Source organism: Gambusia affinis, linkage group LG22 (genome assembly GCF_019740435.1).
Source record: "Gambusia affinis linkage group LG22, SWU_Gaff_1.0, whole genome shotgun sequence".
Classification (NCBI taxonomy): domain Eukaryota; kingdom Metazoa; phylum Chordata; class Actinopteri; order Cyprinodontiformes; family Poeciliidae; genus Gambusia; species Gambusia affinis.
In genome coordinates this window covers 18774398-18796753 of record NC_057889.1, presented here as the reverse complement: position 1 = coordinate 18796753, position 22356 = coordinate 18774398, and the positions used below count along the sequence as shown (strand labels likewise).

General features: G+C 39.6%; 1 protein-coding gene across 1 annotated transcript in view; it reads left to right on the top strand.

Moving 5' to 3' along the window:
- The window catches only part of flrt2 (fibronectin leucine rich transmembrane protein 2), a 92435-nt gene extending 70336 nt beyond the window's left edge, over positions 1-22099 (top strand). Inside the window, exon 5 of the transcript XR_006369624.1 lies at positions 21985-22099. The gene's annotated coding sequence lies outside the window, so the exon portion shown is untranslated. The remainder of the gene's footprint in view (positions 1-21984) is intronic.
- Positions 22100-22356: the final 257 nt, after the last annotated feature.

Below are 22356 nucleotides of genomic sequence, written 5' to 3'. Positions count from 1 at the left end.
CTTTAAAACAACCTCCAGAAAAGTCAAGATTTCTTAGAAGAAGAAGAAAAAAATAGTAATTATTTCAGTTCACATTTTGTACTGCTTTAAATTTTCCATCAACGCATACATTAACCCTCTTAGCATTTTATTTTATTTTTTTAAAAGGGAAGTCTTTGCAAGGTCCAAGGTCCAAACTATGTCTTACGGGGACGTGTTTATTACAATGGCAGTGACTTGAATATTAAAGGTCAACTCATCTTAACATGAGTTATGAAGAGCCTTGATAAGACAAAATTAAGTGCACACATTTAAAGACTTTCAAGGCCTGCAGAGAACGCGAAGCGTCTAAGAGCCTTAGGACTCGCCTCAATCAGTCTGACCTGTACAAAGGCTATGGATGAGAGACGAAAGTCCCCATAAATCTTCACAGGAAGTCCTCATAAATCATTGGTAGAGTTAATCTTTGAGGTTGTGATGGCTTTCATTAAAAAAGAAGAAAAAAAAAGGGCAATAAACTGATGTAATACTTGAGCGATGTTTCTCCCTCATGAGGTAAAAAGACAAAGGATATGACCAAAAACGTTGAGAGAGATCCAATCATAGCAAATACCATCGTTAGCCAGTACAATTATATTCTTCCCTCAACCCAGAACAGGAACTAGAACAAACTTAGAATCCAGAGAAACTCCTGTTAGTTTAATTAGAGAAACTACTCATTACCTTAGATCAACATTTAGCATTAAAGTCTTAATATCGGAGCAAGACCTAAAGAATCTCCTGCAAGTTTACAAATCTAGAACAAACTTTGAAAGTACCATCTAGTTTTATCAGAGCAAGGATCCTGTACCAGTTTATAAATTAGACTACTTATTCTTAAACATAGGGAACTAATATGTAGTTTTATACTTTGTTTTCTTTTGCTCTTTCCTTTTTGTTTGTTGTTTTACTCTAATTATGTAAAGCACTTTGAAAATGTGCTGCATAAATAAAATGACCTTACCTTACAGTGACATAAAATGAATTCAAAATAGCACCAACTTATTGTAAACAAAGAAATTAGCAGCATTCCAGCCTCTGCAAACAGAACGGTGAGCCTGACAACTTGGATTAAAAAGGTTCCTACCCCGTTCTGCGTCACTGAGCTTATAAAACGTCAAACCACTATACTTGGACTAGCCAGTTGGATAATTTAGGCCATCTTGAAACAGTTCAATATGCAATATGCTAGCCTGGTCGTTGCTTTCCTATGCAACTGCTGTCGATCCGCATCTCACTTTAGCCTGCTAGCTTACTGGGTCACAGGTAGGAGTAATAAATCAGAAGGAAACACCATCCAACTTTATAGCCATTTACTTCTGGACTTCCTGGTCAATTCATGGGCAGCCCAGGCGTATTTAGACACATCCAACGCCGCCTAACAAGCGGAAACTGAAGTATTTAATGAGACTGTAGGATTCGGGTCAATTTTCCTGTATATTAAAGTTAAAGCATTCACTCGTTTTTTTTACTCCAAACTTTCTAGTTTGGATCACGCATCCAACTTTTCAGTTGTGCCACTTTCCCACCATCCTGCCGTTGGTTTTCCCCAGTATCGGTAGAAGGCTTCGATTGGAATGCGAGACGTCGAGTTTCTCTCTATCATGAACTCCCCGCTCGCCGTGGCGTTCTCTGGACCGCAGTCATAAAAGCCGCTCTTGCAGAGAAAGTAATGCCTGTTACGCTGCGGTACAGCCGGCCCAGATAGAAAGAAAAGCTTTTGAGAAGCAAAACATTTTCTCATTTATGACGGAAAGACTGCAGAGGGTTTTTTTATTATTATTTTTGTCTGGCAAACATCTGCAGCTGATGTAACACTGGGAAGTGGCTTTTGATGTTCACTTATTTATGGTCTCACTCAACTCCCAAGTTCATTTCTGGCAAGAATTTAACATACAAGAAAAAAACAGAAAAAAACTTGGAAAGACTTTTTACTTTGTTCATTTTATTAAAGCTATTAAAGGGAAAATAAAAACATGGTTTGACTATTATTTATTAGAAGTAATCAAGTTTGAGGGTTTTTTTTTTTTTTTTTGCTCCACCACACTTAGGAATCTGCTGGTATTTGGTTGTTGTCAGCAGCGTTGGTGTGAATCAGTTCTTCAATCCAATAATGACTCATGAGCAACATAAAATCTAATAGCAGTTACTGATGGCAATAACAGAAGAATTATTTGTGCTTATTACTTTTTAAATTAGACATTACAATTGAAAATATCTTGACTGATTATGACGATGTTCTTCAGAACCACCAAAACATAACTGAGATTTAACTGCAACAGTAGCACTAGACATGTGCCTTTAATTTTCTAAATCTAAAATTTAATTTCAAAAATATTCCCCATAAACACACAATGTGAAAGCCCTCATCCTGCCAACACAATGGGTTTGTCCAGTCAAAGCGCTTTCCTGTTTAGCTGTTTGATAAAGACAAAATTAAGATTTTATCTGTCAGCTCTAACGTTAGCATAAGTTTGGGAGAAATTTAAATGTATAAAAAAAAACTATAGTATAGAAATTTTAATTTTTTAAATTCTTTTTCAAGTGATGCTAAAGCATCCTGCTGATAACGCCTCACAGCGCCTCCATTATGTGACCGATTCACACCTTTTTTTTTTTTGTTTTGTTTTTGGGGCATTTCTGTGACAGGATTGGGACCAAAACCTCACATTCTACAATAGTTACAAAATAGCTTTTGGGTCTTTTCAGGTTTTGGTGTTGAAAGAATTCCTGGGGGGTTTACGGTGAACCACAAATCCTGCAAATACCTAAACTCCACAATACTTTAAGACCTCCTGCAAAAAGGGTTTTAACTTATTATTTTAATAGTTCAAACACCAAATATGCATTTACGCCTACAGTGAAAACCGTCTTAGCACTTTCCATAAAACCTAATATCTACTGACTTCCTTATCGTGGCTCTTCGGGCTGCAGCTGATCACTGCCAAAAAACATTAAATGTTGCTCCTGGATTGGCTGTTTTGCAAACGCCAGCCAATAGCGTGTTAAGTAGCACTGAATGTAGGTATTTCAGCTTCTCAAGGTGGATATTGTTTAGTATATTTTACATATGCACCACCACAAAAGACAAAGAAAAAGAGAAAATCTGACTTTGCAGATTTTATGTGAATATTTTAGAGTTACATTCCACACAATAATTCACAAATAGGTAAATACTGAAACATAAATGGTACCAGTACAGCCCGTACAGTTCGACATGGACCATCATTTTAAAACAGAACCCATGCAGAATGTTTTTACCTGCAGATCTGTTTGCACAAAAAGCACATGTATACACAGAGAAAGTTGCCCAAAACCACAAAATGGAACTAAAATATTCAAATATTTCTTACTGTGACATCGTCTTTTCCTGGTTATGCTTTATTGATTTAAAATAATCGAGCCAATTCTCAGTCGGTTCTAAAATAGTCGCTCTCTGAAGTTCGAAAACAAAAAAAGAGGGTCAAAGTTTGAAGAAGAAAAATCTGTTTCTCTTGATCGAAGCATAGCGAAACGTACCGAACGGTGACTTAAAACCTGGATATTTACACTCCTAGTAATTTCCAGTAATCATGCCGTTACTAGGAGCTTTTTTTTTTTAGAACCAACAAATACAGGAATTGTTTTGGAAAATGAAGTGTGGATAAAGTCTAAATCAAAGCTCAAGCAGGAAGTTGAACAAAAATTGTTAGCATGACTATTTTTGGAATTTGGTTGCATCTAATAAGTACTGCAGCCTCAGTTTCAAACAGCTTCGGGAGAAAAAAAAAAGGACTTTCTTTTCTTCTTCTTAGAGGGAAATTTTGAATCATTACTCATTCTTGAGCAACTTATTTCTGTCTATATATTCATACCTGCAATACCTGGTCCTTTACGGTCTAAAACGAGGACATCTCAGTCTAAGCTAGTAGCTCATTAAAGCCTCACATATTCACTGGGAACATGATCGAAGTGAGACATTTCTCTCTATTCCAAACATAAAAGACTTTCCCATTTGCATCAGATGTGATGATTGTTGTGTATCACAGACCAGCAGAAGGGTGTGAATGTTCCTCAACTGAGCGGAAATGTTTTAACAAGCTGCTAACAACACTCGCTGTCCCGCCCTCGTCTTTCCTCCCTCTTAAACCAGCAGAGACAAAAACCAGCCGCCGCTCGAGTGGGGATCCCACAAGAAAGCGCTGTGAGGAGAGATCCACTTTGAGAGGTGGCGACAGTTCACATCGCAAAAAACCGAAGAGGAATCGGCCTGTGACGGAAAGCAGAGGCCCTCCTTTGTCTCAGCTGGGGGAAGCGCGTCCGCGAAGCTGCTTGCGGACGGGAACGGTACTTGTGAGCCCACGGTCCGGCGCGCATGATGCATGTTAATGATTTGGAACGCAGACAGCGGAGTAGAGGCTCAAACTGCCAATTAAGCATATGCTGCAGACGCCGCTGGGGTTCGCGCATCTGATGGCACGCAAAACTTGGCCCGTGGTTCAGAATCTCTCCACGGGATGTGGAGGCACTCAAATGGTGAGTCATTAGCCACAGACCTCCGTGGAGGAGCAGAAACAGCTGCAGACGGGATCGCCATCATCTGTTAGCTAGTTGAAGGATGCAATGTAAAGATGTTTGGAGTTGGAAAAAAATGAAAGGTCCCTTGAAATCAAACCTTCCAAGCGGGGAAATCAGAGGTTTCTAGCCTTGAAAGTCGGGATAGCTGGTTCTGATGGTTTGTATATGGTTTAATCGTTCACATTTGGAGCATATTAATGCAGAACCTCTTCTACTAGACAAGTTGCCGCAGTGTTTGAATGTGGGAAATGCACAGAAATGGATTGGTTTTAACAGTTATCCCAGCTCACAGAGTAGAATAAATTGCACCTCAGTGTTTTGTCCAATTTCGAGCTTGAACGTGGTTAAGTTAGGTTAGATGTCTTTGGCCCCACCTTAAAATATTCCAGGAAACATTAATAAAGGATGCCCCCAGGCTGACGACCCTGCAGTCTGCATATTGACACCTTTGGGGCATGCATCAGGCAGAAATGCTAAGCAGGTCGCACCACCAGTGCTTATGGACACACCGCAATGACATCATTCACGACCCAACAACTCTCTGCTGGAGGGCAAAATACTGCTCGCCGATGATGACCACCACTGGTTTTGGATGCTAAGTTATCAACTTGGGGTGGAATACTTTATTGGCCAGCTGATTTATCGCTGCCAATTTCATTAATTTTGGGAGATTGGTGATCGGCCAATGCTTATATAAAGTCAATCTCATCCACTGATGTCATCTACCTCGGCAAAAAGTCTAAAAATCGATCACTGTCCACTTTTGCTCTGCAATGAGAGAGATTTGACTGACAGACCAACCCACTAGAAAAAAAAAAGTTTTGTTTCAACTGTATATCTCTTAATATCTCCGGATACTACAAATAAACTACATGATAAATACCAATGTATGTACCTTAGAAAATATTAATGTAATCAAAAGGTAAATAGACAAAGACTTGCCCATTATTTAAAAAAAAAAAAACAACTTTTATTTGTAACATTTGTTTGTCGATGTTATGACCAAGTTGGAGGCAACGCTGCTCCTCACATGGCCTTTAATTAGCTTCTGGAAAACCCGGTGACTGAGTCATGCAGCATTTGTTTCCAATGTTTAAGCACTCATTAAACCATCAAGTGCGCTCTTTCAACCTGCATGGTTGAAAGAGCGCACTCATAAAAGCACATAGACGGTGATTAGGAGCTGTGCAAAACTTGTAGACCCTAAAGATAGAGTCAATAAAGTTCTAACTAATGTAGCTGGAACCACTGAGTCTGACCGGGGACGGCTATATTGGTGGACTGACGTGGTAATCAAATGAGTTACCACTCATCTGATGAAATGTATCTCACTGAATCTGGTAAAAAGACAGCAGTCCCACTCCCTCGCTTTGCTTTGGATGTTTGTCAGCCGCGGCCCTCATACTGTGCCGCTGATGAAAGTGTCTTTTCTCTCTGATATGCAAGAAGCAAAATCAACAGTGACAATTCAATTCTCCACGTTCTGCGACTGTTCATCCACGGCCGGCGCCGAAAACCACACACAGCAGCTGATAAGCGCCTCCAGCGCCCCGAGGAGCGCCGATGCCAAAAGCAGTTTGCACAGCGTCTCTTTGACCTTGGGATGATTGCCTGTGAGGCACTTTAATTTAATCAGCTTCCCCAAGCTTGAAGCTGTGCTCATTGTTAAAGAGAGAGCAGGACCGGTGAACACCATCCACACATGTACACACACACACACACACACACACACTAAGGTAGACTGCTACCCTCTTATGAGGCAAGGTTAGCTAAAGACCAAAGCTCCGGGGATCTGGGCCTCACGTTCACACAAAGGCCAACAGACAGAAGGGTTTGCCAGGCATCTCCATCAAACGGCCCCGTCTCTAATTATGCCATCAATCAGGCAGGAGATGACGGGCAGGTACTCAATTAATGGCCATCGGAATGCGGCGCTGGGTCTTCGGGCGCCGTGCCATCCCTGTCATCTTAGACAGGCAGCAGGACGTACACATCGGTGCACTCGGAGAATGCGAGAACAAGGAGGGCCGTGGACAAACACATGCAGCCATTGTATGCCGTGTAATGAGCGGGGGTGGGCTAATTTCTGCTGCACAGCGGCTAATTTCTTTAAAGAGAGCGCGTGAACTGATGCGGGGTTTTAATGGCTGTTGTAAATTTTCATTGTTGTACCTGTGAATTTGTGACTGCTTGGACAGTTTATTTATTTATTATTCCTGTTCGTTTCGTCCCTGCAGAAAACACCGGCACCTTTGTGTGTTTGTATCGTCTCCATATACTTCTGCCTTGACGATCGAACTGCAATTATTAGGGAAAAAAATGTTTTTTAATCGTTTTTCAAAGCAGAAATTTACAGGGATTGCAGTCATTTGACCGTTGCTAATAAAGCTAAGTGTTTTGGGGCGTTGCCTATTGCCTCTCTAGAGTGATTTCTAGAGAGGCAGAGAGAATGAATAGGCCTGTCAGTAACAAATTGTCATAAACAAAAATATTGTTTTGAGATTATTTTTAAGTAATATAACGGCAATGGCAGGATAATAATGCAAGAACACATTCTCGACAATCAATAAACTTTAAATTCTAATGAACATTTAAGACTGGAACTGAAAGTCATTTTAAATACCCAAAATAAATAAACAACAAACAAGTGAATTATGAAGTCTCTGTAAACAAAAGAATTATCTAGTTGAGACCAAAGCACCAAACTGAAGACTTTTATCATCCAGTTTTTGGTAGAAAAAAGAGAAGAAAAAATAAAGGAAAAACAATAAATCATGCCAATGGAAATGATTGAATTTGTTTTATTTTCTCATGTGATTAATTTATTTATTGATTGTCGTGACAAGCCTAAGAATGTATAGTCAAACATAAAGGAAAGTGAAGGATGGTTGGACAAATCTGTGGCTTTAACATCTGTAGATGTAAAGGATGAATAGTTGGACAAACATCGATACATGGATGGGAAACTAGTATTTGGACAGATGGAGGGAATGATGGACTAGAGAATGGATGGATGGATGGATGGATGGATTTAGAATAAAAAAAGAACAGGGAATAAAGTCTGAATATGCAAACTTTTACAAGAACTTCCACATTGTATGTGTATATATATATATATATATATATATATATATATATATATATATATATATATATATATATACACGGGATTGGTTTCTCAAAAGTTTTCATCAACACAAACCGGCACGAATACATCCCTGAGCGTAGTTTTAAACATGTCAAGCCCAAAAGGGTCAGTATGGTGCAAAGCTAAAACCTGCCAGCCAATCAGATCGCTCCAAAACAATGACAATTTCCCATTGGGATTTAAACATGGTGCCAGGAGGTTAGCTGTTTAACCAATATGTTGGTTAAACAGCGTATTGTAACAAAAGGTTAAAACTGGACCATGTCGATTTTGAATCATGTCAAAGCAGGTATGTAAATATGTGGGTGTATTTGTCGCAGACCCGAAATCACCGTTTTCCCACGTACACACGAAATACAAATACGCAGCGCTCTCAAAACCTCCACTTTGGGTTTTTGGTGGAATACAATGGAGATTTTGTGTGGTATGAGAGGCTGAAATGCATAAAAAATGTGTTTTCTCAGATATCTGGCTACATGTGGACTAAACACATCAAACCAATCCCAGTCTTTGGCCTCACTGTTAAATAAAATATGCCCACTTCGCTTGTTAAGAGTGTTAACAGTTCTCCTTTCCCTTTCCTTGCAGACCTTTCCATGAATGTGGTTTGTCTTGTAGTTTGACTGTTTTCACGGGCAGTTAAGTGTGAAGGGCTGATGTATTGTCATAGTTTTATGGCTTTTCAAAGTGGCCTAATAAGGGTGCTATAAAATTTACTCAAAGTCATTTCATTAGGTGGGTAATCAGTGCTTTCTCCAACTCCATTTTGGCAAGGGGACAGTAGAGTGATTAGCCTGATTGGGTTCTACTGTTAAACAGTAAAACTTAAATGTGCAGCGTGACGCTCGCAACACCACTGGTGATGCTATAACTCGACATTAAAAGAGGAATGTGCCTTTCCTTTCCAAACTGATGTCTCTGTAAGGGCCGCAATATGCGAGCAGAACCGGGTGGACGATTGAGAGTCAAGTGCAATCTCTGGCAGCAGATAAACATGTGCAACATGTCGTTTACCAAATGCTTAGAGAGTTACTCTGAATCCAATGTTTGTGCGACCCAGACTCCCCCCGCCCCCATCCTTTCAGGAAGCCGGTTATTCCCAAGTCATTTACGCCGAATTTGCGTCGTTCGCCGCAGGAGAACAGAACAGGTTGGGGAGGATAGAGGAAGTTTTCCTCACATATTTCAGACGTCAGGAGAATGTCTCACAGTGACGGGATTATCTCCAAGGCTTTCTTCACACCTGCAATTAATGCTCCTGATGATATCTGCTCTGAATGTGTCTGTTCACATCAGGGATTCGGATACGTTGTCACCTGCGGTTTCAGTTCTCGCTTATCTTGCAATCTGCAGCGCTTCACAAGAGTATTCAAACCCATTGAGCTACTTATTTTGTGATATCACAATCAGGATTGTAATGGTATTTAATGTGATAGACCGACACAAAGTAGGGTGTAATTGTGAAGAAGAAAAATAATCAAAATTCTTTACCAACAGTCTGGAGAGTGTTTCGTGGATTTGTACTTAGTCACCCTGCTTCAATCATTCCTGGAACTAAAGCGTTGCTAATAAAGCTAAGTGTTTTGGGGCGTTGCCTATTTCTCTTTAATAAGTAGCACAGGCTTCGTCAGGGTTCAATGGAAAGCATCTGTGAACATCACCAGCTGCCTTTCTGTTAGAAATCTGTGCATGTTTTCATCGCTATTCTGCTAACGTTGAAAAAAAAAAACAAAACAATTTCGCAATTACGGCGTTCCTATTATATAAGAAATTTAATTAAAAAGTCGCAGGTGAATTAGGGCTGTTGTAAATGGTTATTTTAGTAATTATTCTAGCAATTATTGCAATGATGAAACAATTTGATAAAGCAAAAGTCAAATCTGTTAATCACCGCAACAACAGTAGTATTAATATCGGATGTAAACAAATTTTCACATTTGTGTGAACCATGGATGTTGCCAAATATGAACTTTCTGAACTGGGTAATTTCAAGCACTTAACGCAGGTGTTTGCAATATAGATGGGGTTACTGTACCAATTGCTGAAACAGGACTGGTTCCACTGGCAAAGGCCAAAGGTTTTCCCAGTTTCCGTTTGATGTGAAAGATGGAAGTGGTTGAAAACAGAATGAGCTCGGTTTTTGTCCAGCACACAAAATGTCCTCAGTCCATCCGGAAACCTTAAAAGTTAAGAGAAGAAGACCTAGATGTTTTCTTTGATTCTTGGTCATTTGATTATAGCACATAAAATACATAGGCTATATTAGGCATTACGCAAACATACATAACTAGACATCAAGATAATTTGTAGGTGGCGGTAAAGTGCTTTCTACATGATCCTTGGTTGATGGTGACAGACTCACTTTGACTTTGCGGTTGTTCAACGTGAATTAAATACTCTAAAAGTTTAACTGTTGAACTTGACTGTCTGAAAAGTCACAATAAACAAGCCATTATAAAAATGGCAAAACATGACTCCCCAACAGAAAACTAAAACTTATTTTTTAAATATCTTCATTTATCACGTATTGTCATCTTGCATTTTATCACTCGATAAATCAAAAATAAAATTCAGCACTTGATGAAAGCACATATACCCTCGGCCATTATTTATGATATGATAGTATTCAGACTAAATCAAATAAAATGTTGCTTTTGTGGCGTATACAATGCATATATTTCACACCCGAATGTCTGCTTTTATTGTGAAGGGGAGAGGGTGAGGTAAGAAGACACCAACGGTTGTCCTGCACTCTGTTTGGTTTGAATCGGACATTGACAATAAAATAAGACTCAAATTATATTTTCGTCTTTTTCTGCTGACTTCCACATTGGTGACCCCGAACACCTGCGAACATCTGAACATGTTTTTCAACGAGAACTCACCAGACGACGACGCCGCCGCTTCTCCGCCAGCTGTGGTTTTGGACCCAGTTTCTTGCCGTTGCTCCAACCGCCGCTTCTGTTTTTGCCGCCGTTATCAAGCCTCCAGAGTTCTGGCAGCACGATCCAGAACCATGGTTTACATCTGCACAGCATCCTCTTGATGATGTACGTTCCCTAATGTTCCCTAACACATCTGAGGCCTTCGCAGAGCCGTTGGATTTATATGTAGTTTGAATAACTTAAGGTGGAATGTGTTTACTGATTAGATAAAAGCTACTGATTACTCAGGTTTTATTTAGAGGCATTATTAACATATACTTCAGATTTTATGTGTTATGCATCATTCTTCTTCTGCTTCACAATTAAGCACTACTTTGCATTGATTGGTCACATAATTAGAATAAAATAAAACAAATGCTTTTCAATTTTGAAGTCGTATAAATGTATACCATCATTAATACATTTCTGATCAGCTGAAGTCACATTGATGGCACTTATTTTATACATATTTACTAAAGTGTATATGTCATTTAAAAGTATGTTTGACACACTTCTAGGTTTCCTGTATTTTAGGACATTTCTCACTGCTGACTTTTACGACTGACCCAGCAGTCTGTGTGTGGGAACTTTAACTTGTTTTGCTTCTCAAACTGTAAACTAAACTTTTAAAAAAAATTATTATTACAAACCCTTTCAAATCCATTATTTAGCTGGACATAATCTTTGGCTATCCTATGTAAACTGTTAAGGAGGTTTTCTGTGTGCTTCCTACTTTATGATGATGCCTGAAAGTGTGTGAAAGCTGTATGGAACAACAATTGACTTTATCTTGTTCAGTTGTCCAAAGTTAATGTGTGAAACTGTCACAGAAGTTAGTTTCAATGAGTGAAAAACTCACATCTGGAGGTTTTGCAAGGTGGTGGCGTTCCAAACTTTTCTGTCATGAGTTCTCCTTCCTATTAGACTCCATACTTTTAAACCTTCAGTCTCCATGTTTGCTTTCATCTGTTGTTCACTTCAGCATTTGGACTCACTTGTATTGGTTTTGTGCCAGAAACAACACCGTACACCTGGGAAGGGTTTTAAAAAAACACATTTTTGCTCTGTTGTTTTCCTGGCTTTCAAGTTGCTGCGGAGTTGCCGTGTTTGTTGGCACTGTTGCCTCACAGCTATAGGTTTTCTGATTTAACGGTCAGCTGGAGTCTTCGTGTGGGGAGTTTGCATATTGACTATGTGCATGGTTAGATTTTACTTTTCAGTCCAAAAGAATGGAGGTTAGGGTTTGGAATAGGCTAGAATTGGTTAGGTTTAGGGTTTATGGTGCATGTTTATGTCTGTTAAGTCTAAGATGGAACGGCACTGAAAGCAGCCCTTTAAACCAGTGGTCCACAACCACCGGGCCGCGGACCGGTACCGGTCCATGGACCAATTGGTACCGGGCCGCGCAAGAAATAATTAAATATGGCCGTTTTATGTATCGAGTCTGGAGGAGCTTTTATTTTGGAAAATCCTCAACCGGATGCTGTCGGTTACGTCTTGCGCGCCAACATGCAGCTGAATGAGTAAGAAACAACGGCATCAATCTTCACAACGCGCACACTCCTCCCTCCCTCCTTCTTCTACTTCACAGTTGTTCCTCTATCACATAAAAAATCCCATTACTTCCACAAAGCCCCATAAGAGGGTATTGAAGACTCTCCTTTTAGGCATTTTCTCTATCGCTTATGATGAATTTCAGTAATTCAAGACTAGGCTTCAAATTTTAAAAAAAAGAACTGTGTTAGGATGCCATTGTGGATTTGTCACTGTAGCAACAAAGAAGTTCAGCCTTTTACCATGTGTTAACAAATGGGACATAAATCCAGCCCTAACTGTAATCTTTCATTTGCCCTCTGCACAAACACTGAGTGAAAATGAATAAAAGCCACCAAAGTCACACAGCTGTTTCAAACTCAAAATGCACCACTCCTCTAAAACCTAAGCAAATCTTTGGCTCTCCTACATGGCCGCTGTGGTTCTGTTTGAAACAAGAAACTCCAAACAACGTCCTTGAAGAAATTGTAATATGAATTGTATTTGACAGTAGTGACCACAGAATTGCTTAGAGTTTAGAGACATTTTGTATCCTGGAAGGATTAATACATCTTCCCATTTAGAACCAACATACAATCGACGATTACTGTCTGTATTTATGTATTCATGTTTCAAGTTCTGATTCAGTAAGGAAGAGTCGTAAATGCCTGTATTGTCAGCCAGTATTACTTCCAGGGAAATTTGTGATGTCATCATTGCTTTGCATCAAAAGGCCCTCACATGTAAGAAGGAACTTTATTGAGATTTGCATCAACTCAGCCATTTATTGACTCACCAGGAATTTGAAAGACAGATATTCAACAACTGTACAGACAGAGTTGGATGCTTCAGAGAGTCTAACAACTCACAGAATGGCCTCATAAGGACAATTCAGCGAAGGCATTGGGATGCCAACATGGTGGCCCAAGAAAAGCTAAAGAGCCACTTCTCTCCAAGAAAACCATCAAGGACGAACTTACAATCAGTGGGAAGTGGCTTGGATTGCAGAGGTCTGAAGGAAAGCTTTTTTTTTTTTTTTTTTAACCATATGAGTCTTGTGTCATACATACAGGGACGTGTAGAGTTCCATGCAGGTGTGAAAATGAAAACTGATTTCGGGACTCTTGCTCAACCAAGAGTCATTTACCTTTCCAAAAGTCTTATAACGTACCAGCGCACTTCTACATATATCGCCATTACCATATTAATGCCCCATCCCACCCCAGCAACGCTAGCATGTTTGGGATCAGCTTGGTCGTAAACCTCAATCCCCAGCCCAACTTGCTGCATGAGAGGATACAATGACTCCATGACTCTGTACCGAATCTGTAACTTCATTGATGCACGAAGGCTGCTGTCTAATAACATCCCATTCAAGTGGAAAGGGTCGTCACTGTTAGCTCTGTTGTCTGTTTGAACTAATACTGTATTCATTACAAGATAGGCATGATCTTTTGAGACATACACATTCTTATTCCCCTCTCTATACCAACTCTAGTGCTTATTACCTGTTTTTTTTTTTTGTCAGTGAGGGAAGATTAACGTCTTTATTAGTGGACTGATTTGAACCGATTCGAGAGAAAACATTTTGTTCAACAGACTATGTAAGTGGTTGACCACCTAAGGCAGGGGTCTCAAACTCCAGTTCTGGGGGCCACTGTCCTGCAACTTTTAGATGTGCCTTTGCTAATTATTCTATTTGCCCGAATAGAATAATTAGGTCATTAGCAAGGCTCTGGAGAACTGATCAACACAAGGAGGAGGTAATTAAGCCATTTCATTCCAGTGTTTTGTACCTGTGGCAAATCTAAAAACTGCAGGACAGCGACTCTTGAGGACTGGAGTTTGAGACCTCTGAACTAAGGTTTACATATGGAAGGCAGATAAAGGTTTCGGCCAACCCAAAACAATCCGTCAGCCATTTCATCCAAAAATAAAAGATGGGTATTTAATCTCACGTAAAATCATTTTTATTTAATCAAGTGTGCAGACAAGGTGGGGAGGAATCCATGTAATTTGTTTGCGGCGGCGCGACGGCTTGACATCAAACCATCATTCTCCCGGAATGAACTTTGATCAGTGAATTGGTTGCAAAATGAATCGCGGTGGAATTAATGATGCTCGATTCCCGTGCAGGGCCCGGTTCTGAGATGCTAACCAGACTCATTAGCACCCCCTCCTCCGAGCCTGAACGGAGCGGGCGTGAAATGGGCGCCCGCTGTGTGTCAAAGTGAGCCTCTGCCTCGGTGTGCACGCCGTAGCATTATCAGCAGCTGTTCAGTCAGGGCCTTCTGATAAATAGGAGGGCAGAAATGCACTTGAACTGATTCATTTGATTAGTATTGGATGTGTGTGTGGTTTTTCTCTCTTCTTAGTGGAGATAACCTGTGCCTTTCTGGGAGCGGGGTTGAGTGTGTGTGTGTGCCGGCTGAAGGATGTTGTTGCAGTCAGACCATGGAAATAAATTAAGGTGAAGCCAATTCTCGTGCCCACAACAACATATTTTTGTAGAGCTGGATCAATAGTTTTCTACATTGGAGTGCCATCATAATCATACCAAACTGTTTATTTATGCTTTGGAAACTTTTTATTGTTGATACTACATTTGGATTTTGTTAAATCCCTTTGAGTTGCCTTGGCATAAAGTGGGAAAATTGACCCTTCTTCTTTAGGGCGACCTGTTGAAGTTTGGCATACAATTATGCCAGTCACATTAAAATCATAATGCCAAATAACACACAAAAGCAATCACATAACATATAAAAGAATTGGTGTTAAGCATTGAGAGCTGTTTGTGACCAAAGTCTCTGGTAAAAAAAAAAAAAAATCCAGTTAAACCTGAACGGTGTGATGATTCTGAACAGAGTATCTGTAAATATTTGAAATGAATAAATTTATATATGAAGTTATTCATTTTGATTTTTATAAACCTACACTAAATGCTTTTTTTCGTCATTTTTCGTCACACCACGTCTGGATTAATATGCACAAAAAAAAACAATTTTGTCTTATCATTAGAACCCACTGTATCTGGTATTATCTTATCTAGTGAGTTATATGTATTGTTATACTTATTTATACCATGTATAAATAATTTATACTAATTTGTATTATGTATAAATAAGTGAGTATATTTAATGCAAGATCCACAAAGATCTAAAAACAGGTCGTCAGTTTCAAAATGAAAACAAAGAAAAGCTAAAAAAGAAATGCTGTTTTTGCTCCTCCAGACCTGTAGGTGGTGCTAAGCATTGAGTATGGGATTTGCGTACAACGCCGCCACGCTAATGACGAGAAAACAAAAACAGTGAACAGCAAAACATGAAAGGAGTCTCTTGTCTAATTTTTTGTAGATGCAGCACAAACATAAACACGTAACACAGCACAGGTTAGAAACTTCACCCATCAAATGAATACACAATTTTCACCTGGGAACTCGTGTCCAAAAACAAAACAAAAAATAAATAAAAAATTAAATCCTAAAATGTTGTGGGTCCCCTAAAATGAATTTCAGTGAGAATGCAAAAGAAAAAAAAAACATCTGTATGGACACACCCTTAGAAATCACTGTGTATAAAATTAGTGGAGGAACATAAAAACAATATCACTAACATTTAGTTTGAAGATAAAAGTGCTAGATTTTATTGTCTTGTTTCGTTTTTAGCTATTCTTTTTTGCTTATCCATACAAGGACAGTGTACATTGAGGCCGTTTGTTTTTTTGTTTGAAACAAAAGAAAATTAAAAAAAACCCACACATTTGTTTTTGGTTATTTTTGGTTAGAAACCGTCTTAAGCTTCATACATAAAACGAAGTCTGGGTATAAAACTTTCTGCATTCAGGTATCACGATCCAATTAAATGTACGCTAATTACAATTTGCTTTCAATTAATAAATGGGTGCAGGGTTATACGTGTCATAAAAACCAAATGAGAGTTTCAGATGAATTTTGATTGAGAGGAAACTTCAGTGCCATCAGCTCAACACTTTCTCTTTTCCTCGAAAATCAATAGTCACCTTTTCAGTTCTGATCACATTCCATGTTTTCCTTCTTGTCCACCACACTGCAAAACTGTAGCCTTTAGTAATAACATGCTGTCTGAAATCTGGTTTTCTGAAGCTGTCAGTAAGCTACTAAGTCGACCGGTCTTCATGCAGTATGCCATCTGGGTATTCGGTGAGCAGAGCGGAACCTTAAATGGTTTTGTGCTTCAGAGTCCAACTCATTGGGACCGTAGCACTGAGTGGTGAGCTGAGATCAGCAAACGGCATCCTAATGTGGGGTTTGTTGTTGTCAGGGTGTAGCTGAAAGATGGTAGTTCTTGTTTATTAGGATCCCCATTATCTCTAGCATTCTGGCAGCTATTCTGGCGGGGAGCCAGAGAAGTTGGCATTATGTGCCATGAGGTAACGCAGCATCAGCTTTTACACTTCAACATCCCCAGTTTCTCTACTTAGAGGTTTTCGAGTGCAACGCGGTGACTGTCGTTTAGACCTGACACTGCAGACTTCCTGCTAATAGGAACAATGTTTCCTGTCTTGAGGGAGGTGGGAGCTCTCCCATGCCTGTGATATTTTGAAAGTGTGAGTAGATTCTATATTTATTTATTTACTTGTTTAAAAAGCAAGCGAGTTGCATTACTCCTCGGCACATCTATTCTCACCTCCCGATTTGGAAGTGGCAGGACAGCTTTAGATACTGGTGACTGGTCAAATCTAGCGAGACTCCCTTGCCTTGTCTCATAGATGGTCCATGCTTTTTAAAGTTTGTTCTGCTTTGCAAGATTTCATTTTCCAGGCCCTCGTCGTGACTCTATTTTGTGTTCTAGATCAGTCTTGCTTTGGCAGGCTAGAGATTTTTGCTTGGAGACTTTCTTTACCTCATTTCTGGTTCCAACATCCATCGTTCCGGCTTATGTAAGACACTACTGATTATGAACATGTCTCTGGACTGATTGGTTCTCTGTTCTTGGCAGAGCCGCCGTACTGGCCGTAGAACCACAGTGACTTAACTTTAAGAGCTATTGCCGATGATTTGCTTCTTTTTATTGCCTGGATGCAAGCTGGCAAGTCTAAAGTCGCGGTTGTAGCATTATAGGTATCAGCTCAACATCTGGCAAAGGTTTTCATACCAACATTTGGCAATCAAGTATCAACTAATAAAAGCAGTGATTTTCCTATTCTTAGTCAGCTAATGACATGGCCCACCCATTATAGGCTTTGATCGGTTGATTAGGCCAGGTTGAAGTAAATACCTAATTTCCTGTTGCCTTAGCTTTAGTCTTTCATTTGTTTTATTACACCAGAGGCTGGAACTGGCTTTCCTCTGTCAAAAGGAAAGCTGGAAGGGAATTACATTGGGTCCAATTTACCTCAGTTTAGCTCCAATATAATCTCTTTGCGTTACTTCCAAACCCAAAAAAGAACAAAAAGAGAAAACAACAACAACAAAAAAAGATCTCAGAGAGGTTTGATGTCTGCTGGTTTTTTGGAAAACAGGAGGCGTTTGAAGATACAATCACTGCTTAATGGAGTGGTCTAACAGAAATTAATTTCAAGCTCACTTTGTTTCTGGATGAATACTGTTTGTTCTTATTAAATATGTCAGATCAGTTTTCCCAAGTTTAGCTTACTTCCCAAATTAGTCCTATATGTTTGTGTCTGTATGAAACCCAACCCTATAAGACCTTTAATCAAACCTCACACACATACGATCAATTAACCTCTACACACACTTATTCTAACCCTAACCATTCCCCCCACATACACACACATTTTTTCCAAATTTCAACCTTTAGACCATTAGAACCTCAACTTAACCACATATGCAAGATCATTTTAACCTCTACACACACTGAACCTGACCCTCATCACTCTCCTCACACACACACACACACACACACGCGCACACACATCAATTACAGATACAATTCTTTGTAATCTGTAGCCATTAGACTCTTATGACCTTTAACCTAATCACACACATACGATCAATTAGCCCCTACACACACTTATGTCATGTTCTGTGTTTTCCTGTGTTTATTTCTAGTTTTCTGTGTGTCTGAGTCTCTGTGTTGTCCTGTCTCCCCTTGATTAGTTCCCAGGTGTGTCTCGTTCCCTGATTACCTTATGTGTATTTAGTGTCACCTGTGTCTCTGTGTCTTGTCGGATCCTCGTCTACGTCTCGTCACACACACGTCGTCTTGGCGTCCCGTTCCCCATTGTCCATATCCTCATTAAATTCATTATTTTTCACTACAAGCTGGTTTTCTCAGTGTCTGCCTCACCTCCACCACCGCAATTCATGACAACTTATCCTAGTCCTAACCACTTTTTCACAGGTACACACACACACACTTACTTACATACATAATTTTTAACATTTTTAACTATAACTATATATGACCTTTAACCTAACCACACACACATAGGATCTATTAGTCTCCCCTCACACACACTATTTACACACACAGTTCCTTTTGTTTAACCATTGAACTCTTATGACTTTTAACCCAATCACACACATACACATGATCAATTAGCCTCTACACACACTTATCCTAACCCTAACCATTCCCCTTACACACACACACTTTTTCTACACAAAAATCCTCAATTTAAACTTTGGACCCATAGGATCCATCGTCTGCAAATGGATTTTTCTTGGATGTAATATGTATTACCAAAGATGATTACATACTGCAGCGCTAACAGGCTATGGTATTTTTAGTACTTCTTAACTCGAGGAAAATGCCTGGTTTTGATATAAAAAAAAAATCCAAGATCCAACGCATGTATTGGGCATCCAGTTCTGAAATAAATCACACACAACACAAGTGGAAAGTCAGAAATGTTTGGTTTCCATTCAGAGCTATTTTTGGCTTTGGTATTCTGGAGTTTACAGCAATAACCAAGTTCTGCATGTAGGACTCCATACTGTGTGATTGAGAGGGATACAAACGGGCTGCATTAGAGGTGTCAGTGGTGTTTTGGCAACACAAAGTAAAATTATATAAAAATCATCAATGCTGTCCAGAATGTGCTTCAATACAACCTTTGTAAAATTGTATAATAAAAGCAAAATATTATTTTACCCAGCATTCAGTTACATCAGTATAGCACTCCTCTGTCTGTGACCCGACTAGGATGCACCATGCAGTTAAAATGCGCCCATAAACAGCCGGGTAGAACAACAGGGAACTGTGGCTGGTTACATTGCATTGGTGACTGATGGCTCTGACCTGTTTTCAATACATTTCATATATTGAAAACCTTAAGGCTTCAAGTGGTCAATACAATTCCCCACAAATTATTAAGCAGCAAAGTTACAGGAGCCATAATAAGAGGAGTTATTTCAGAAGTTTCATAGCCATCTGTTCATGTGTTGTACCTTTTCCTCAGGACCAAAGCTGAAGCTAGGAAGTAAACAGCGCCTGAGTGCAACAATACTAATTCGTCCATCGAAACTACTCTGGAGGCCTTTCATCTTCCTGCTTGGAACCGTACAGGGAGATAATAACACACTCCAGGTTTAAGGGTTTCACAAGTGAATGCCTTGTTCTTTTTTTGAGTCCTCTGTAGGAGGAAAAAAACAGTAGGTTACACATGTGACTAAGCCTGAAGCCAATTATTATTATTATTTTTACCTCCAAAGTACATGAATATAGATCACACAAATCCCCGATTGTTTGGGTTTTCCTTCATCCCTGCTGCTATCCCCCAAACTCCACAGTGATTGGTCTGCTCCATTCAGCCTATAAAAACCACAACTCCAGTGAAGATGACGGCTCGCAGAGAGTCGCGTTAACTTTTAGCAACAGACATTTAAAGCGTTTCGTCGAACGGACCAGCCCGAGCACCGCGAGAGATTCAAGACGACACGATCGGATCGCAAGCCGAAGGTAAAGGTCCGAGTCGCTCACGGCTACGATCAGAATGTAAAAACGAATTTGTGCTCTACACCTGAGAACCGCACGGTGAGCATCACTGTGCACAAAGCTTAGCTCCGATGCAGAATGAAAGCAAGGTCCAGAGGTCCTTTCCCATCAGCATGACGGATCACCTGCGCCTCTGCTGAGGCGGCACAAACCCTGATGCATTGCATTGATCGCTATTGATTCCAGCATCTCTCTTCAGCATTGGAATCGCAACGGACCGCTCATGAGGCTCGGCGGGATTTGTTCAATTCATTTGGATTTGTTTGACAGACGAAGTGTCATTTACACTTTACTGCAAAACAGTCATATTTCATATCTCCTTTGGAACGCGGGAACTTTAATAATGCAAAGGTTCTAATGGGGCATTGGGCCAACTTTTGCAGCTCTTGCTTTCACAGATGTTTTTGTGTTCATTGGAGGTTTTTAACCATTTGACATTTGCGAGGTCAGACACTGATGTTGGATGTGGAGGCCTGTCAGCAATAAGACATATTACTGGATGATAAATTGTACCAGAAGTTATTGTGACAAACGACGTCATTGTTACCGTTTGGATTGTAGAAACGGTCTGCCTGCTTGTGGGAGGTTTTAAAGTAGGCAGAGTTACAGGTGAGAGCAATGCACTAATCAACAGGTAGGGGAGGGGCTGTGAGCAGCGGAAAACAGAGAAGTCATGACATTTGACTGATGTTTTAAAATCGCGATTAATCATTTATTGAAATAATCGCCAACTTATTTAGTAACGGATTAATTGGTAACTAAAGTATACAAACTCAAAAACAGCCATTTGCTCAGAAAACAACCCAGAGCAGTAATTAAATCCAAACTGCACAAATAAATATATAAATTTAGCATTTCACATAAAAAAAACCTCAACTTTGTCCTTAAGTGACAGTTTTAGCTTCTCCTGGTTCAAATTCTGTTGAAAACATCTAATAATCACCTTTAGCTAAACTATTATTTAACAGTTAATCCCAAAAATAGTCGACTGATCAGCTTCATGATATGAGATATTGTTAAGTTGAGCAGAAAGGACTGAGATTCTCGCATGCTGATGTCGGAACTAGTTTTTTTAGATGCAGATGCATTTTTTGCTACAATTGATCAAGCGTTCACTGAAGGAATGTTGTTATTGCATGTTAGGCAGCAAAATGCTTATTTCCATAGATTAAAAAGTGATATTTGAAAATAAAATTATTTACTATAGCATCAAATAATCTCAAAAGGTTAGAAAGACTACAGAATATGCCAACTTTTTTTGTCAGATTAATTGATTGTCATCCGATTAATTGATCGCTAAAATAATCGTTAGTTGCAGCCTTAAACTAAAGATGTCGATAACATCCTTTAATTGATTTTCACAGTCGTTTCCATTCAACTTCAGAAGTATATGATGGTTCTAACTTCAACACTAGAGTCTGGTTAATCAGATCATTATGGTTCAGTTGTTTTCATCTTGAAGGTGATTGGTAATAAATCAGTTAATTGCTGTACGCCCACAAGTTATTGTGCTTTAAGAAAATGCATTTGTTCTGGAATGTAATGACTTTTTACATTGCAGCAGCTAAATGTGGCCAGTACATTTAACGTTTCAGTTTAATGAAAGACATTTATTTTTTTCTTACTGTGGCTTTTTGGATTTCAGGAGATTTTCATTAAAGTATGAGTAAAAAGCACAGCAATCACAGTGGCACTTATAATTAATGAAAAACACTGGTTGGAACCGATCATTACTTACTTAATGATTGGTCCCCTTAAATTAGATTTTACTCATTATTTAGCAGCAGTAATTAGCTCATTACAGCTCCCACTCAATATTCAATTTTAAAACTTGGCTCGATTTATTTCTTTTTTTCTACTTTTGCAGCTCGGTGCAGAGGGAGCACTCTCAAGTCATCAGAAAGTCTGAATGTGAATTGGCGGAATGAGGAATGCTACGGTGGATCCTAATGAAGGCTGACTGGATGCAGAGCGGCGGGCAGGAAGCCGGCAGGGAGCCGGCGTGGCCCCAGCGCGGCCCCAGTGCCTCCAGGGAACCACAACAGACCAGAAACCAGAGGAGATCACGTTTTTATCTACCAGTCTCTGCTCCTGTACACCTCCATTCCAGAAAATAAGCATTTCTCTCAGCTGTTTTTTTTTTTTTTCTGTTTTCCGACGCTGTGGGAGAAAAAAAAGGTAATTATCCGCCCAAGTTATTAAGGGCCCACAGAAACAAAAAAGAAAAAAGGTCCAACTG